The following is a 16,857-nucleotide window of genomic DNA, read 5'->3' on the forward strand; positions in this document are numbered from 1 at the left end:
CTGAACCACCAAGAAATTCCTTGGTGGGTACAACTTTCAAGTTCACCATGTGGAAGAGTTATCCCTTATCTCTATGATACTGTTATCATTTGACATGTGAATAAAGCCAAAGGTTCAGTGTCAGTCTTCGTATTAAATATATATAAACTTTAATTTACTTTTTGCAGGGAAATCTTTCTTAAAAAGATTTAAGAATAAATCTTTTAAAATCCAATAGACTATAAAGTGAACTTTGGAAACCACTAATTTAATAGGAACTGTAAGTTTCATAGTTAGACAGACAGACCTGAAATCAAATCTACATACTCATCAGCTAAGTGACTTGATGAAAGTGAAAGTGTTAGTCACTCAGTAGTGACTGACTCTTTGTGACCTATTGGACTATCACTTGCCAGGCTCCTCTGTCCATGGGATTTCCTAGGCAAGAATACTGGAGTGGGTTGCCGTTTCCTTCTCCAGGGGATCTTCTGCACCCAGGATCAAACCCATGTCTCCTGCATTGGCAGGTGGATTCTTCACCACTGAGCCAGCAGAGCATGTGCAGAGAAATGAAACAAGCAGGTTTACAGAGTGAGATGAGCAGATCCACGGTCTGAGGCAGGGGTGTGACTTGCTGGTAAATGAGTTCTCCAAACCAAGTTGAAGAACAGTTATATGGCCCTCTTATCTTAAAACTTGCCTTCTTAGCTTTTCAAGGGAAAATGATAATTTCCCCAAATGGACTTCTCAGATAAATGTCAGAAATAGAAGACTGAAACACTTTCATGGAAACAGGCAGAGAGCTTAAAATGATATTTTGGCTCTGTCCAAAAATCTCATCATAAGGTACTTCCCCTGCAAGACTACAATTACAGCAGAGTTTACCCTGAGTTGCAGCAAGTCATTAAAAAAGCAATTATTGCCAGCATCTCTTGTTCTCAGGCTGAAAGTTGAACAGGAAATTTAATAGTATTATGAAAAAATTTTCCCTACTAAACTAATTGTAAGAAATGGTATAAATTGAATGTGTGTTTATTTTTTAAAGACAAGCTTATCTTAATTGAGTTTTGCATAATTGTGTTCTGCTGGTTACATGTGAAATGGAAAAGGAGGGGTTTGTGTCCAAAAGCAAGCACTTGAGTGTCTAAATTATTTGTGCCTCTATACTTTGCTTTGGGCCATTGTTTCCCGCCCCCAACCCCCAGCATCCTGCAATGCCCTAGAGCACTCAGCCCTTCACAGAGGGTTTGCCGAGGCTCTGTTATTGATTGGTACTGAGATGTTATCAAACTCGGAATAATGATGAGAGAGTATTGTGGGAAAGAATGTTTCCAACTCTGTGCAGTTGCTGATATGTGGGGGAATCTGTGTGAGCAACATCTCAAGACATGTCAGAGTCTCCCTGAGAATACCAGCTATTCGTCTTGAACCATGTGTGACAGTGATGCTAAAGATGCTGCCTACGTTACTCAGACAATCCTTGCAATACTCATTGATGTGTGCATGCTCAGTCATTCAGTCCTGTCCAACTCTTTGTGACCCTGTGGACTGCAGCCCACCAGGTTCTTGGGTCCAGGGAATTTTCCAGGCAAGAATATTGGAGCAGGTTGCCATTTCCTACTCCAGGGGATCTTCCAGATCCAGGGATCAAACCCTCATTTCTGTGTCTCCCACATTGGTAGGAGGACTCTTTCCCACTGAGCCACCAGGGAAGCCCCAGCAACATTCACAGTAGCATGCTAATTTTAAAGACAGGGAAAATTAAGCTGAGAGAAGATAATTAAGTTGTTCAAAGCCATCACATAAGTAGATGCTAGAATATGGGTCCAGCCCAGAGCTAGTCTGCAGTGAAGCACTGCATTTTAACCAGTTTGCTGGACTGCTTTTTTTTTTTCAGGCTCTTTATTTATTTTTTTTAATGTTTTGTCTTTTTAGTTTTGTTTATTTGTTTATTGGCCATGCCATGCAGCATGTGGGATCTTAGTTCTCTGACAAGGGATCGAATCCGTGTCTCCTGCATTGGGAGCATGGAGTCCTAACCACTGGACCCCCAGAAAAGCCCCTTGCCCATCCTTTAGCCATATAATATTTATTATCTGAGTGACTTTAGGATATCTCACTGAGCCCTAATGTTTTTAAGGAAATAAATGTTTAAATTGGAAAACTGTTAATAAGGGTTTATATAAATTCTTACTTTTATGATGCTTCTCTTTAATTATATTGTTCAGTGAGTTAAAAATTTGGGTTAAATCCTTCTGTTAGTTAAAAAAATCTATTATGTTACACTAATGTTTAACGACACCATAGAAAATATGAAGGTACCTTTCCAGACTGCTTCATCTGGAAGTGACAAATGTGATGAAAGAGAGAATTAATTGGAAAGCTACTTGCTTGGTTCACATAATTATAGGATGAGCCACATGAACTAAATAAGTTCTAAGAAGTATCAAATACCAGAATTGGAAACTGAATGTTTGGCTCACCGTATCCCTTTCCCATTTTTGTCTTTCCTTGAAAGATAAATTGGTTATCACATTGTCCAGGGATTCATCCTTGAAGCCCCAAGACTCCTGAGAATAGGAAAAGAAATGTCTTCAATGATTGTAGCAAAAAATCCCCAAATAAAGATTCAAATTGGTCCTGAAAGAATCCCAGAGATGTAGGGCAATATTAGAGGACTCCATTTGGACTTGTGCCCATATCTGTGGTGATCAAAATAAGTAATTTCTAATTCTCCAAAGAAAGAACACTTATGCACTGTGTACAACCTAGTCATTGATCCTCCTGGCATATTTACAAATACTTAACATTAAACTCCCAAAATGCTCCCATCTAATAAAATGCAGCTGAACTGACACTGCTTGTAGATAAAATTAGTTCTTCCAAACCCACTTCCAGGAGATGCCTTCATCCCAAAATTCAGGGTCTTTACTTGGTCTTTAGAGTTCTTTCTCTAACTAGTTAGAACTTGGAAAGATTTTGCAAACTTTAGGCTTTTATGATGGCAAATATAACTATTTGCTTCCTTTAGCATACAAGTCTGAAGTAAGAGAGAAGAATCAAAATAAGAATCTCATTGGAAAAAAGGAGAAAGAGGAAGTGACTTGCAGAGGCCACAATACTTCAATGAGTAGAGACAGAAATCCCTACCCTTTGTTGTCTTATCTACCATAGACTAAGTTCCTTGTTTAACCAATATGGTTGCCACAGGGCCCGCCTACTGGGCGGGGTCTCTCATTTAGCGTCGTCCCCAGCCATTTCTAAGAGGAGCAGTGCTATGAAAATTGCCATTCTGGGGCTGAACCCTTACTTAATGGACTTTAATGAGCCTGGAGTTTATTTTAGGGGCGAAAAACCCAGACCTTGTTGCATGACATTTGTTGTTTCTCCAGTCATAAATATCCCTCAAAGTCCCAGTCAGCTGTCTGGCAGTTTCATTTTCTAGAGTGTAGGACTGATGCTGGAAAGTATGTCTGGTCATTATCTTTGAAGCAGGACCCTACCCTTTTGATTGCTTATCAATAGACCTGGCCATCCTCCTTGGCCTCTGATTAATGGCTCCATCTTGACTCTTGCTTGGAGAGACGTGAGACAGGACAGGATGATAAGGCAAGGCTAACCCTCTTCCCTCCCCACAACCATCTCCAAGTTGCTCCTTCTGTAGGGAATTTTTACCTTTGTCAGATGGAGGAGAAATTCATCTTCCCACACATTTCTCACTGTGCTGTTTTTATTCAAACTAACTTTATTATGGGGTTGGAAACTTAGTTTTATAACTGTACAGGATACTTTCCTGGTGAGGCCATCTAGGAAGTGTTTCTTATACAAAGGAGCATAAAGTTTTCTTTCTGCTTTCAGATGGACTATTTTGCCTCCTTTTTGTGGAAGTTTTCTGAAAACTAAAAAAACAGAGCCTACAATTCAATACAATGACATTTTTCTATCAAGTCATTCAAATTCCTGTTTTAGGGGGCACAAGATGGCACTCCCCAAATACTGCAAGACACCTGTAGCCAGATGCTCTTGCAATAAAATGTTCACAGCATCACTGCTCAGGATGGAGGGAGTGATGGAGAGTCTTCTGTCCCATCTGGATGAAGCCAATTGCACATTTTAGTTCTGAAACGTTTTTGCCCAATTTCCAGCACACTCTCCATATTGACCAGGGTTCTTTCAGTTTGAAATGTAAAAATCAAACAAACAAACAAAAACTCAGCCTAATCTAACTTAAACAAAATAACCACAACACAGCCCCCCACTACCCCCCCCCCAAAAAAAAACCCACCCAAAACTTATTGTAAGGATACAAACTAGAGAATTTCAGGTGTTTCAGGACAGAGACAAGTGACTTGGTACTGTTGGTGTCTTGCCGTCTGGTACTCATCACTGCTTTTCTCCAGAGAGCATCTTTATTCTCATAGGTTTATCCTGGAGGCAGGAAATGTGCTATCTGGTGGATTCACATCCTTGTCCCTCTACCACATGTAAAGTAGTAGGTGAACAGTAACACTTCCTACAACACAATCATGTGCTCCTAATCACAGGAGCACAGAGGAAAAAAATGGGAGAAAACTTACTATTTTGCCTCCCAACTGGAATGCAAGATGCTTGAGATCAGACACCAAGTCACCCCTGCCTTTGTGTCCACATAACTTAGAACAGAAAGAACCTTTAAGTGGTATTTTTAAAAATTAGTAAATGTGGAAAGCAAGTAGGCAGGAAAGAAGCAAAGGATGAGATTACTTCCATGAAACTCTTTTTTTCATCATTTTTATTTATTTATTTTTGGTCACTCTGGACTGGAAAAGGTCAGTCTTCATTCCAATCCCAAAGAAAGGCAATGCCAAAGAATGCTCAAACTACCGCACAATTGCACTCATCTCACACGCTAGTAAAGACATGCTCAAAATTCTCCAAGCCAGGCTTCAGCAATATGTGAACCGTGAACTCCCAGATGTTCAAGCAGGTTTTAGAACAGGCAGAGGCACCAGAGATCAAATTGCCAACATCCGCTGGATCATGGAGAAAGCAAGACAGTTCCAGAAAAATATCTATTTCTGCTTCATTGACTATGCCAAAGCCTTTGACTGTGTGGATCACAGTAAACTGTGGAACATTCTGAAAGAGATGGGAATCCCAGACCAACTGACCTGCCTCTTGAGAAACTTGTATGCAGGTCAGGAAGCAAGAGTCAGAACTGTACATGGAACAACAGACTGGTTCCAAATAGGAAAAGGAGTACGATAAGGCTGTATATTGTCACCTTGCTTATTTAACTTATATGCAGAGTACATCATGAGGAATGCTGGGCTGGAAGAAGCACAAGCTGGACTCAAGATTGCTGGGAGAAATATCAATACCCTCAGATATGCAGATGACACTACCCTTATGGCAGAAAGTGAAGAGGAACTCAAAAGCCTCTTGATGAAAGTGAAAGAGGAGAGTGAAAAGGTTGGCTTGAAGCTCAACATTCAGAAAACAAAGATCATGGCATCTGGTCCCATCACTTCATGGGAAATAGATGGAAAAACAGTGGAAACAGAGTCAGACTTTATTTTTTTGGGCTCCAAAATCACTGCGGATGCTGATTGCAGGCATGAAATTAAAAGACGCTTGCTCCTTGGAAGGAAAGTTATGACCAACCTTGATAGTATATTAAAAAGCAGAGACATTACTTTGCCAACCAAGGTCCGTCTAATCAAGGCTATGGTTTTTCCCGTGGTCATGTATGGATGTGACAGTTGGATTGTGAAGAAAGCTGATCACCGAAGAATGGATGCTTTTGAACTGTGGTGCTGGAGAAGACTCTGGAGAGTCCCTTGGACAGCAAGGAGATCCAATCAGTCCATTCTAAAGGAGATCGATCCTGGGTGTTCATTGGAAGGTCTGATGCTAAAGCTGAAACTGCAATACTTTGGCCACCTCATGCGACGAGTTGACTCACTGGAAAAGACTCTGATGCTGGGAAAGGTTGGGGGGTGGGAGGAGAAGGGGACGACTGAGAATGAGATGGCTGGATGGCATCACCGACTCTGTGGACATGAGTTTGAGTGAACTCCAGGAGTTGGTGATGGACAGGGAGGCCTGGTGTGCTGTGATTCATGGGGTCGCAGAGAGTCGGACATGACTGAGCGACTGAACTGACTGACTGACTGACTGACTGCGTCTTCATTGCTGCTTGGGCTTTTCTTTAGTTGCAGCGAGCGGGGCTACTCTTTAATTGTGATGCACGGGCTTCTCATTGCTGTGACTTCTCTTGTGTGGAACAGAGGCTCTAGGGCACCCGAGCTTCAGTAGTTGAGGGACGTGGGCTCAGTAGTCTCAGCTTCCAGGCTCTAGAGCACAAGCTCAGTAGTTGTGACACACGGGCTTTGTTGCTCTGAGGCATGTGGGAACTTTTCAGGTCAGGGATTGAACCCATGTCTCTTGCATTGGAAGATGGGTTCTTTACCACTGAACCACCAGGGAAGCCCCTGAAAACTCTTAGGATCTCCCTTAAGATGCTCCTGGGACAGGGGATAAATGGGTGAACTCAAATTGCAGCAGGATCTGCAATGGGAGGAGGATAAGAGAGCAAACCATCCATTTCAAATCACAGCATTTTAGTCATTCCCCTCAATACCAGGTGTGCTGTGGCTGTGTTTCAGCTGCCAGTAACACTGTGCTGTGTCATACACAAAATGTTCCCTGCAATCTTCTTGCAGTGCACTGGTGGTCTGAGAAATACTAAGCTTGTCCTTTACCAAGTTGCTGTTTATGTCAAAGCAATTTAAAAATTGAAGAGCAATCTGGCTGTCGTTTCATGCTTCTGGTGACTGGTTCTATTCCCATTATTCATAATCTCTCCAAAGTTTAGGAAGTGCTGATTGAGTGGATGTTGGAAGAGGAAAAGCTCTGACCTGCAGGAAACGAGCAGAATCATTGCAGAACTTTGTGAAGGAAACTCTGCCCCATTTATAAAGTGAATTAATTAGTGAGTATGAAATGAGACTGCCGGGGCTTCCCTGGTGGCTCAGTGGTAAAGAATCTGCCTGCCAATGGAGGAGACATGCACTGTAACTATTGAACCCTGGCCTAGAGCCCAGGGTTCCACAACAAGAGAAGCCACCTCAATGAGAAGCCCGCACACGGCAACCAGAGAGGAGCCCCCGCTCACTTCTCTGTAGAGAAGAAAGGCGCACAGAACTGAAGACTCAGCACCACCAAATAAATAAAATTTTTAAAAAAACCTATTAAAAATGAGACCGCCATTCTTTTCATGAGAGATGTAATTGATCTTTCTCTGATGACAACAGGATAATGATGGAACGTTCTTTGCCTTACATATGTATACATGTTGATTCTTCCATTCAACAATACTCCCAATGCAACATTTATTTTTTCCAACTGAGGTAAATGCAACCATTCTTGTAACAGGAACTATGGATGGTCATCATTGCCTCCTCGATGCCTGTTATAAAATCAGAGGTCAGAAATATTTTATTATGAAATAAATAGGAAAAGTCTGGAGGTAAACTGACTTATAGGGAGCGTTATAAACTCTACATTAGCTTTCCAGGGTTGTCATAACAAAGCACCACAAACTGGATACATTACAGAAATGTATTAACTCAAAGTTCTGGAGGCAGGAAGTCTCAAGTCAAGGTGTTGAAGAAGTAGGTTCCTTTTGACCACTGTGAGCGAAGAATCTGTTTCACATCCTTCCTTTTGTTTCTGGTCATTTCTTTCCTTGTGGCAACATAACTGGGCTTCCCTGGTGGCTCAGCAGTAAAGAATCTGTCTACAATGCAGGATACCCGGGTTCTATCCCCAGGTTGGGAAGATCCCCTGGAGGAGGGCATGGCAACCCACTCCAGTATTCTTGCCTGGAGAATCCCATGGACAGAGGAGCCCGGAGGCTCAGTTGTTGGACGCGACTGAAGTGACTTAGCATGCATGCATGCATGATAGCCTAGCATCTGTCTTCACATCACATATGAAGTGTGTGAGCATCTGTCTGCAAAATTCCCCTCTTTATAAGGACATCAGTTGTAATTTTATTAGGGCTCAACCTAATGAACTCACTTTAACTTGATTACTTTCGTAAAGACCCTGTCTCCAAAGTTGCGTTTTGAGTACTGCACATACGAATGTTCAGTTCAGTTCAGTTCAGTTCAGTTGCTCAGTCGTGTCCGACTCCTTGTGACCCCATGAATCACAGCACGCCAGACCTCCCTGTCCGTCACCAACTCCCGGAGTTCACTCAAACTCATGTCCATCGAGTCGGTGATGCCATCCAGCTACCTCATTCTCTGTTGTCCCCTTCTCCTCCCACCCCCAATCCCTTCAGGAAAACACAATTTAGCCCACAAAAATTCAGAGATAAAGAAATTTCCTACTCTCAAGAATTTATTCTAGAGTTTATATTTATTCCAGAGTCCGTATTCTAGCAGTCCATATTTCAGTGGACTGGGAGTTGGGAGTTGTGATGGGTGGTGTGCTGAATTCTGTGACTGCCCAGATACACAGGACTTTCCATCTCCGTGGGATTGACTTCATGATGGAAATGACAGCTCAGTGACTCTGAAACAACGTCCACAACATCGCCTGGGTGCATGCTGAGTCATTTCAGTCCTATCTGACCCTGTAGGATTCTATGGACTGTAGCCCACCAGGCTCCTTTGTCCATGGGATTCTCTAGGCAAGAATACTAGAGTGGGTTGCCATGCCCTCCTTCAGGGGATCTTCCTGACCAAGGGATTGAACTAGTGTCTCTTTTGTCTCCTGCATTGTCAGGCAGGTTCTTTACAACTAGAGTCACCTGGGAATTCCATCCACAATATTACAGACATTTAATAGGCATTTGTGGATTGAATGAACACATTGAAAGATGAATTTAAATTTGCTAGGGAAAGAAACAGAGAAGGGGGGACTCGCCTGGTTGTAGAATGGCTAAGACTCCTCGCTCCCAATGATGGGAGAACAGGTTCGATCCCTGGTCAAGGAACTAGATCCCATATGCCACAACTAAGACCCAGTGTGGCCAAAAAGAGAAAGTTAAAATTAAAAAAAAAAAAGTCAAGAAGCAGAGGCATTCCAGGTATAAGGCAGAGCATGTGCAAAGGCTTGGTACCTGGAACAATCAGGGAAAGAATGAACATTACCACCCACTTTGAGACAGACATGTTCTTCCATGGGAGTTGGTTCAGTAGAGACCAAAAGCATAATTAACCTTTGGGGAAGGCTGATGGTAAGGGGAAGTCAGCTAGGGAAATAAAGATAGCCAGAGACACGGCTATCCACCGAACAGCAAAACACAACTTGGTGCCCATGTGGACTTTGCGTTTCTCCTTCCCATCTCCCCAGAGAATTGCCCCACTGGCCCTAGAACCTTCAGAGGTACCCTGGGCACCTCACTCTCACCCACTCCTTATTCAATCAGCGACCAAGTCCCAAAGGGAGAATATTAGTTATGGGTGGATGGCCTAGGGGAAAATATTTTTAACTCGGGTTCAAATATTATGCAAGTGATAGGTTCAAGAACCTATCACTTACCATGTGTCACTGGGCAACTCTTTGACCCTGTCTGAGTCTCAGTCTCTATAAAATGAAGCTGAAGATATTTATATATACATACATTTATATAAATTATATTTAGGTACTGGGATTTTAATTATAACTGATAAATGGAAGTCGGTAAGCCAACTGCAAGGTAGTTAATTGCATACTATTATAACTTTGCTTCCCAGTTCTTTAATTTCTTCTTTCCAGTGCCTCTGTTCCTATGATTTTAGACTCGTCTTATCTCAGAGAGGTCAAGTAATTTGTTGAAGGTCACAAAGCCTGTAGGGAGTAGACCAAGGATGAACAGGCCGTTCTGTACACTCATGATTCAGCTGGGTACCATCTTTCCCAGTGTAGGTGGTGGCTGGTGGTAGGATCAGAGACATGGCACCACACAAGAGAGGAAGGGGACAGCCCATCTTCCTGCAGGGCTCTAAGAACTCACTGCTTTCCAAATTTTTCTGGACTCTTTCCAACAGAGATTGTGGGGATAAAAACGCTGTTCGAATTCACAGCAGGTAGAATGTCAACCGTTTTCTTTGCAGCTTCAAGAGCTTTAACATTCTCCACTTAGCGTCTAATCCATTATTAAAAGCAAACAAGTGTGTTGACCATTCTGCTGGCACTTTCTCAAGCGGCAAATGAAACTTGGTTATCCATCCCCTTTTCCATTACTGATGCAGCTGCCTGGATGCCCAGAAGGAAATTGGGTCTTCTTCTTGTAAAAGTCATGTTTGTTCACTTGCTTCTGACCTCTGCTTTCTCCCCTTCCCTCTTGCCCCCGAGGAACAGATGCTCCTGCACTCAGCAGCAGCTGTGGCATGGCAGGTGATGCCAGCCAGGAGACTATCTTCCGTGTCTCGAGCTTGTCCTCAACTGGAGTTCATCCTCATCTATTCCAGGCTCTGCTTCAGCCATGGCACAGCCTTCTGTCAATAAGACCGGCTCACAGAGAGGATTTTTGAAAGCTTTTTGCCGAAACCAAGTGAGGTATATCTATGTTTGTTGTTCTTTAGTAGCTAAGTTGGGCCTAACTCTTTTGCGACCTCATGGACAGTAGCCCACCAGGCTCCTCTGTCCATGGACTTTTCCAGGCAATAATACCAGAGTGGGTTGTCATTTCCTTCTGCAGGGGATCTTCTTGACTCAGGGATCAAACCTGCATCCCCTGCATTGGTGGGAGGATTCTTTACCACTGAGCCATCGAGGAAGTCCATGTGTCTACATATATTCTTATATAAAGGTAAGAATTTTGTCCCCACCTGAAGTCACTTAGTGAACTATGCTGAGACAGACTTCTGAGCTTGAGCTTGTATTTTTGTTGCTGAATTCCAAATGAAAAGAGAATCAGGGACTCCAGAACGTCTCCTTCCTCTTCCCCTCATTCTCCTTTTCTGTTTTTACTTTCTCCTTCCTTTTGGCCATCTTTGGAAAAGCATACGCTTTTTATCCACTCTGATTTATTCACTATGTCCTTCCTGGGTGCATGTGTGCTAAGTGGCTGTAGTCGTGTCTGACTCTGTGACCCCGTGGACTGTAGCCTGCCAGGCTCTTCTGTCTATGGAATTCTCCAGGTAGGAGTACTGGAATGGATTGCCATTTCCTTCTCTAAGGGATCTTCCTGACCCAGGGATGGAACCTGCCTCTCTTATGTCTCCTGCATTGACTAGAGGCTTCTTTACCACAAGCACCGCCTGGGAAGCCCTGTCTCCTTCCTACTAAATGCTAAGTTCCTTGAGGGCAGAGGGCAAAACTGCCTTATTCATCCACGTATTCCTTGCACAAATATTAGACCCTGAATGAATATTTTCAAGTGCATTAACTGACAGACTCTTGAACGTCAACGCAATTAAAACAATTAGGGTAACTGAAGTAACGTTTGTAAGCTGGTCTTCATGTCAGGACAGGGCTACAACCCTGTGAAGAGGCGGCCTCTGTGTGATGCTAAGTAGGTAGATGTTATAATCAGAATGCTCTTCTCTCCAATTCAGCTCTTCCTTCACTGCTGTTCTGATGTAGGATAAATGGTCCATCTTCTTTTTTTAAAAAATATGGATCTGATGAGATGATTGCACAAAGTAATCAGTTTCTGGCATGTAGTACTTTTTCCATCAAAGCGATTTCCTTTTGCCAGGCATAATGATAAGTTTCCCTTTAATTGGTGGTTGTGCCCATCACCCTTTCTGCAGGTGTTTCCAGAAAGCTCAGGTCTGAAACACTCCCTGGGCCGTTTCTAAGCCTAGTCCGTTATGCTCATCTGTATCTCATTTGAATACATTCATTGTAGCTGGAATATTTACCCTAAGCAGCTTCCCACCGCTTTTGAGAGCCTTCATTGTATGACAGTGTGTGTGAATGTCATGGCTCACGATTATTCATCCCCACTGGTGCAATTTTAATATCATATAGTGTGGCCAAAGGCCAGAGTGTCCCCATCACCTCATCACTTCGACGGAGGGAGTTGACTGGGAATGGCAGTTCCTGGTGCTACTACTGGTTTCCCCTTTGCTATCAGCTGGTGGGCAGCAGGTTTGACAAAGCCCGTGACCTGAACTGGAAAACTTGTGCAGCGAGTTGGCACAACTACACCTTCAGCCAAGCCGACCTTCAGTTGAATTCTCCCTCCATAGTTTCCACAGCCAATTTCTTCTCGCTCTGTTTACTGTGCCAACTCTAGCTTGGCTTGACTCGTTGCGTCGTCCACCCTCCATGTAGCAATGGACTTTGGCTTGGCCCTGGAACTTTGGTTTTACATCCTGGGTTCAAATTAATAGGAGGCAAGGCCCTTGCGTTGCTACCTAGCTAGTGTCGTACTGACTTCCACATCAGACCATAAGATGAAGAGTTTCTGGACTTATTTTGGTGTCTGAACATGCAACCATAAACACCGCCTTGTTTTTTTCTCTTTAATAGCACTTTTATTTAAAAGGTGTATATCTGTGCTCCATTCAACCCAAGAAATCCAGATTGGTAACATTTCAGATAATTATTTTGAACAGTGCAGATTGTAAATCACTTTACATACAAATGATCCCCCCCCAATTCCTGACAATTCTGCCTACCTCCCTGCATATTCATATAATGGGAAGAATTATGAAGATGTCATTTCTGATACAACGTATTTATTTCCTTAAAACTTTTCTTCAGTTCAGTTCAGTTCATTCGCTCAGTCGTGTCCGACTCTTTGCGACCCCATGAATCACAGCACACCAAGCCTCCCTGTCCATCACCAACTCCCGGAGTTCACTCAAACTCATGTCCATCGAGTTGGTGATGCCATCCAGCCATCTCATTCTCTGTCGTCCCCTTCTTCTCCTGCCCCCAATCCCTCCCAGCATCAGAGTTTTTTCCAGTTAGTCAACTCTTCACATGAGGTGGCCAAAGTATTGGAGTTTCAGCTTCTTAGAATGACATTATTCCTCTTCAAGGTGAGGATCCCACTGTCTTATGAGACTACTCACATTTTAGAAAAGAGTTTATGTCTTTTATTTACATGTTGAAATAATAATAATTTAAAAAACCTTTTTATTTTGTATTGGAGTATAGCCAGTTAACAGCGTTGTGATAGTTTCAGGTGAATAGCGAAGGGACTCAGTCATACGTATGCATGTATTCATTCTTTCCCAAACCGTAACATGTGGAGCTCTTAGTGTTGAGTCTTTGTCTTTTGATTCACTAGATCCTAATGATGCAAGACATAGGCAAGAGATTAGGCTGTCCTGAAACCTCGAGGAGGTCATTGGCTCTATCTGCAATGGTGACCTGGAGTCATCTTTAACAGTTACAAGAGCTTCTGTTGCGTGACCTTGGCCAATTTACCTTACACCTTTGACCTCCAGTTTTCACCTGATAAGTGAGAGACAATTGTAACGTCATAGTGAGTTCAAAGAGGATTAAACAAGATGTTGCGTATAAAACAGTGGGAATGCCTGGGTCACCGGTAATACAAGGTTATTATTCTTGCTAGCTTGTTGAGACAGCTTGTGTTTGGGTAAAGGTGGCAAGTTACATGTGAGTGGTGGGTAACCTGCTAAGGCACTGTGGTACAAAGTAAAGACTTGAATGGCTTGAACTGGTTTCTGTTATTCAAACTAAGTGTTTTCCACCTTCTTGTTTTTCTTTCTTTCTCCCATATATGTTAAATAAAATGATATTTTATCTCACCATACCAAAAACCTGTGTCCCTTCCAAGGCCAAGGGGAAGGAAAGACTGCCTGCTATGGAGTAAGACCTATGCCCAGCACTATCACCTGTGACCAGGCAGCTCTAATGCCTGGTCTAGTATACAATATTGTTGTGTACAGCATCTCTAATGTCTAGTATACTGTATTGTCGTATACAGCATCTCTAATGTCTACTATACTGAATTGTCGTATACAGCATCTCTAAAGTCGTCTAGTATACTATATTGTCGTATAAAACATCTCTAATGTCTAGTATACTGTATTGTTGTATACAGCATCTCTAATGTCTAGTATACTGTATTGGTGTATACAGCATCTCTAATGTCTAGTATACTGTATTGGCGTATATAGCATCTCTAATATCTAGTATACTGTATTGTCATATACAGCATCTCTAATGTCATTAGTATAGTGTACTGTCATATACAGCATCTCTAATGTCTAGTATACTGTATTGTCATATACAGCATCTCTAATGTCTTCTAGTATAGTGTATTGTTGTATACAGCATCTCTAATGTCTAGTATACTGTATTGGCGTATACAGCATCTCTAATGTCTAGTATACTGTATTGTCATATACAGCATTTTTAATGTCATCTAGTATAGTGTATTGCTGTATATAGTATCTCTAATGTCTAGTATACTGTATTGCAAGTATTTTGTCTCATGTCTGTTGTGCTCGCAAGTACTTTGAGTCACTTGAGGTATGGAAGTGATGACTCTGTTCCATTAATTTCTGTATTTCCAGCACCTATACTTACACTCATTTAGCCAGGGTTGTATTTAGCTGAAATTTACCTATAGTTTTTGGGAGTATGGGGCTTTTGCTTATTTGTTTTTTCTTTCTAATTTTTTAAAATATTGGAGTATGTTTGATTTACAATGTTGTGTTAGTTTCAGGTGTACAGCAACGTGATTCAGTTGTCTATACATATATATCTATTCTGTTTCAGATTCTTTTCCCATGCAAGTTATTGCAGACCTTTGATTAGAGTATAAACCTACTGCTATACAGTAGGTCCTTGCTGATTATCTATTGTAGGCTGCAGTCCGTGGGGTCGCTAAGGGTCGGACACGACTGAGCGACTTCACTGTCACTTTTCACTTTCACACATTGGAGAAGGAAATGGCAGCCCGCTCCAGTGTTCTTGCCTGGAGAATCCCAGGGATGGGGGAGCCTGGTGGGCTTCCATCTATGGGGTCACACAGAGTCGGACACGACTGAGGTGACTTAGCAGCAGCACCAGTGTGTATGTGCTGATTTTTAGTGGACACCGGCATCATTCTGATTGGGCAGTGACTGTATTTTACTACTTGTTAAATATTTAAAATATTGATACTTGTTTCGTATTCAGGAAGAGTTGAATGCATGTATTTTACCCTCATAGCACAAATGAAGGTAATATTATCGCTTCAATTTGCAGATAAGGAAATTGGGCTCAGAGAGGACTTATACAACCTCTTCATTCTTTCAGCGTGTGGGAGAGAGCCAGGATTTGAAATCTGTTAGTCTATTCCCAAGTCAAAATGCTTTCTCTATTTTGTGTTGCCTGATATGAATCTTTAATTTCTTAAGCAGTCTGGTATTGAGTACATGGGGCATTTCATAACTCAAGTCTTATTTTTAAACTCTCCATCATCCAGGAAAGAAAAGCCAAATGGATCTGTTGTGTATAAAGTCTATTTCACATCTCACTATCTGCCAATCAGGCATGAGCCAGACTTCAAAGGTGTGTTTAAGCAAAATGCAGAGTAATCCATCAAGTGGAAGGTAATCATATACAACCAACAAATCACATAATCAATAATCAACTTGGAGTTAACCCTTGACTCCTTTTAAAAATTTTGTGCAGAAAGATTTGTACGTATTCAAAATGAAATACACAGGCTTGAACTGTGAGAAAATAAATGTCCATTATGTAAGCCACCCAGTCTGTGGCATTTTGTTATGTCAGCCTGAGCTGACTAATACACAGCAGGAATAACTTTTTCTAAGAGAAAATTGGTTGAGCCAAGACCAAGAAAAGTATGGATGACCTAGAACTTACATATCAACTAAAAATGAGTAGTTGTCAGATTACATATTCTTAGGCTCTAACATAAATATTGCTTATCAGCTAATACTTATGGGGCCCAAGTTAAAATACTTAATTCTGTAAGCAGAAAGTGCAAAAAAATGTCTTTCAGAAAACACCAGCTTTAGATGGGAGGTGGAAAAGAGGTTCAAGAGGGAGGGGACACATGTATACCTATGACTGATCTGTGTTGATCAGATGGCAGAAGCCAACACATTATTGTAATTATCCTTCAATTTTAAATAAATTAAGAAAAAATCAGTTAAAAAAGCAAAAAGAAAACATCATCTTCGGGCTTCCCTGCTGGTTCATTTATAAAGAATCTGCCTGCCAATGCAGGAGATGCAGATTTGACCCCTGATATGGGAAGATTCTACACGTCGCTGAACAGCGAAGCGCATGTGCCACACCTATTGGACGTGTGAGCTGTAACTTCTGAGCCCACCCGCCACAACTACTGAAGCCTGTGCACCCGAGACCCTGTGCTTTGCAACAGGAGGAGCCACCGCAGTGAGACACCCGAGCACTGCAACTGGTGAGTAGCCCCTGCTCGCTGCAACTCAAAAAAGCCTGCACAGCAAAGAAGACCCAGCAAGCCCATAAATAAATATATTAAGTTATATTTTTAAAAAAAGAAAGGAAAGTGCCAGCTTTGATTGAAACTTTTGGTTTGTTTATGACCAGATCGATTTCCTTTAGTTATCATCTTCTTTTTAAAATCACAGAAGTGGATAAGAAGGACTTCAAGGTTTCATACATATTTGAGACTTTTGCAGGGGAGCATGTGGGCTGTTCTTTCTCATTTTATAAGAAATTTATGTTCTCCGTCTTTATTTTTGAGAAGTATGAGGAAGTTTGAATCTTGACCTACCTGTCAAGCAGGAAGGTCAAGCACCCATATATGCTAAAGTTTCCCAGGTTATTGTAATCAGTAGCGAGAGTTCTCACACACACACTCAAGATTGTTTACTTCCCAAGAAAACCATGCTCTTTTCAGATGTGGGCTTTCTCATATGACCCCTCTCTGCTTGAAATGCCCTTCTCCCTACTGTGTTTGTTAATTGTTTTTCTATA

This window comes from Moschus berezovskii, chromosome 16 (assembly GCF_049115385.1).
Source record: "Moschus berezovskii isolate FMDL1 chromosome 16, NW_MosBer_1.0, whole genome shotgun sequence".
In the NCBI taxonomy this organism is placed as follows: domain Eukaryota; kingdom Metazoa; phylum Chordata; class Mammalia; order Artiodactyla; family Moschidae; genus Moschus; species Moschus berezovskii.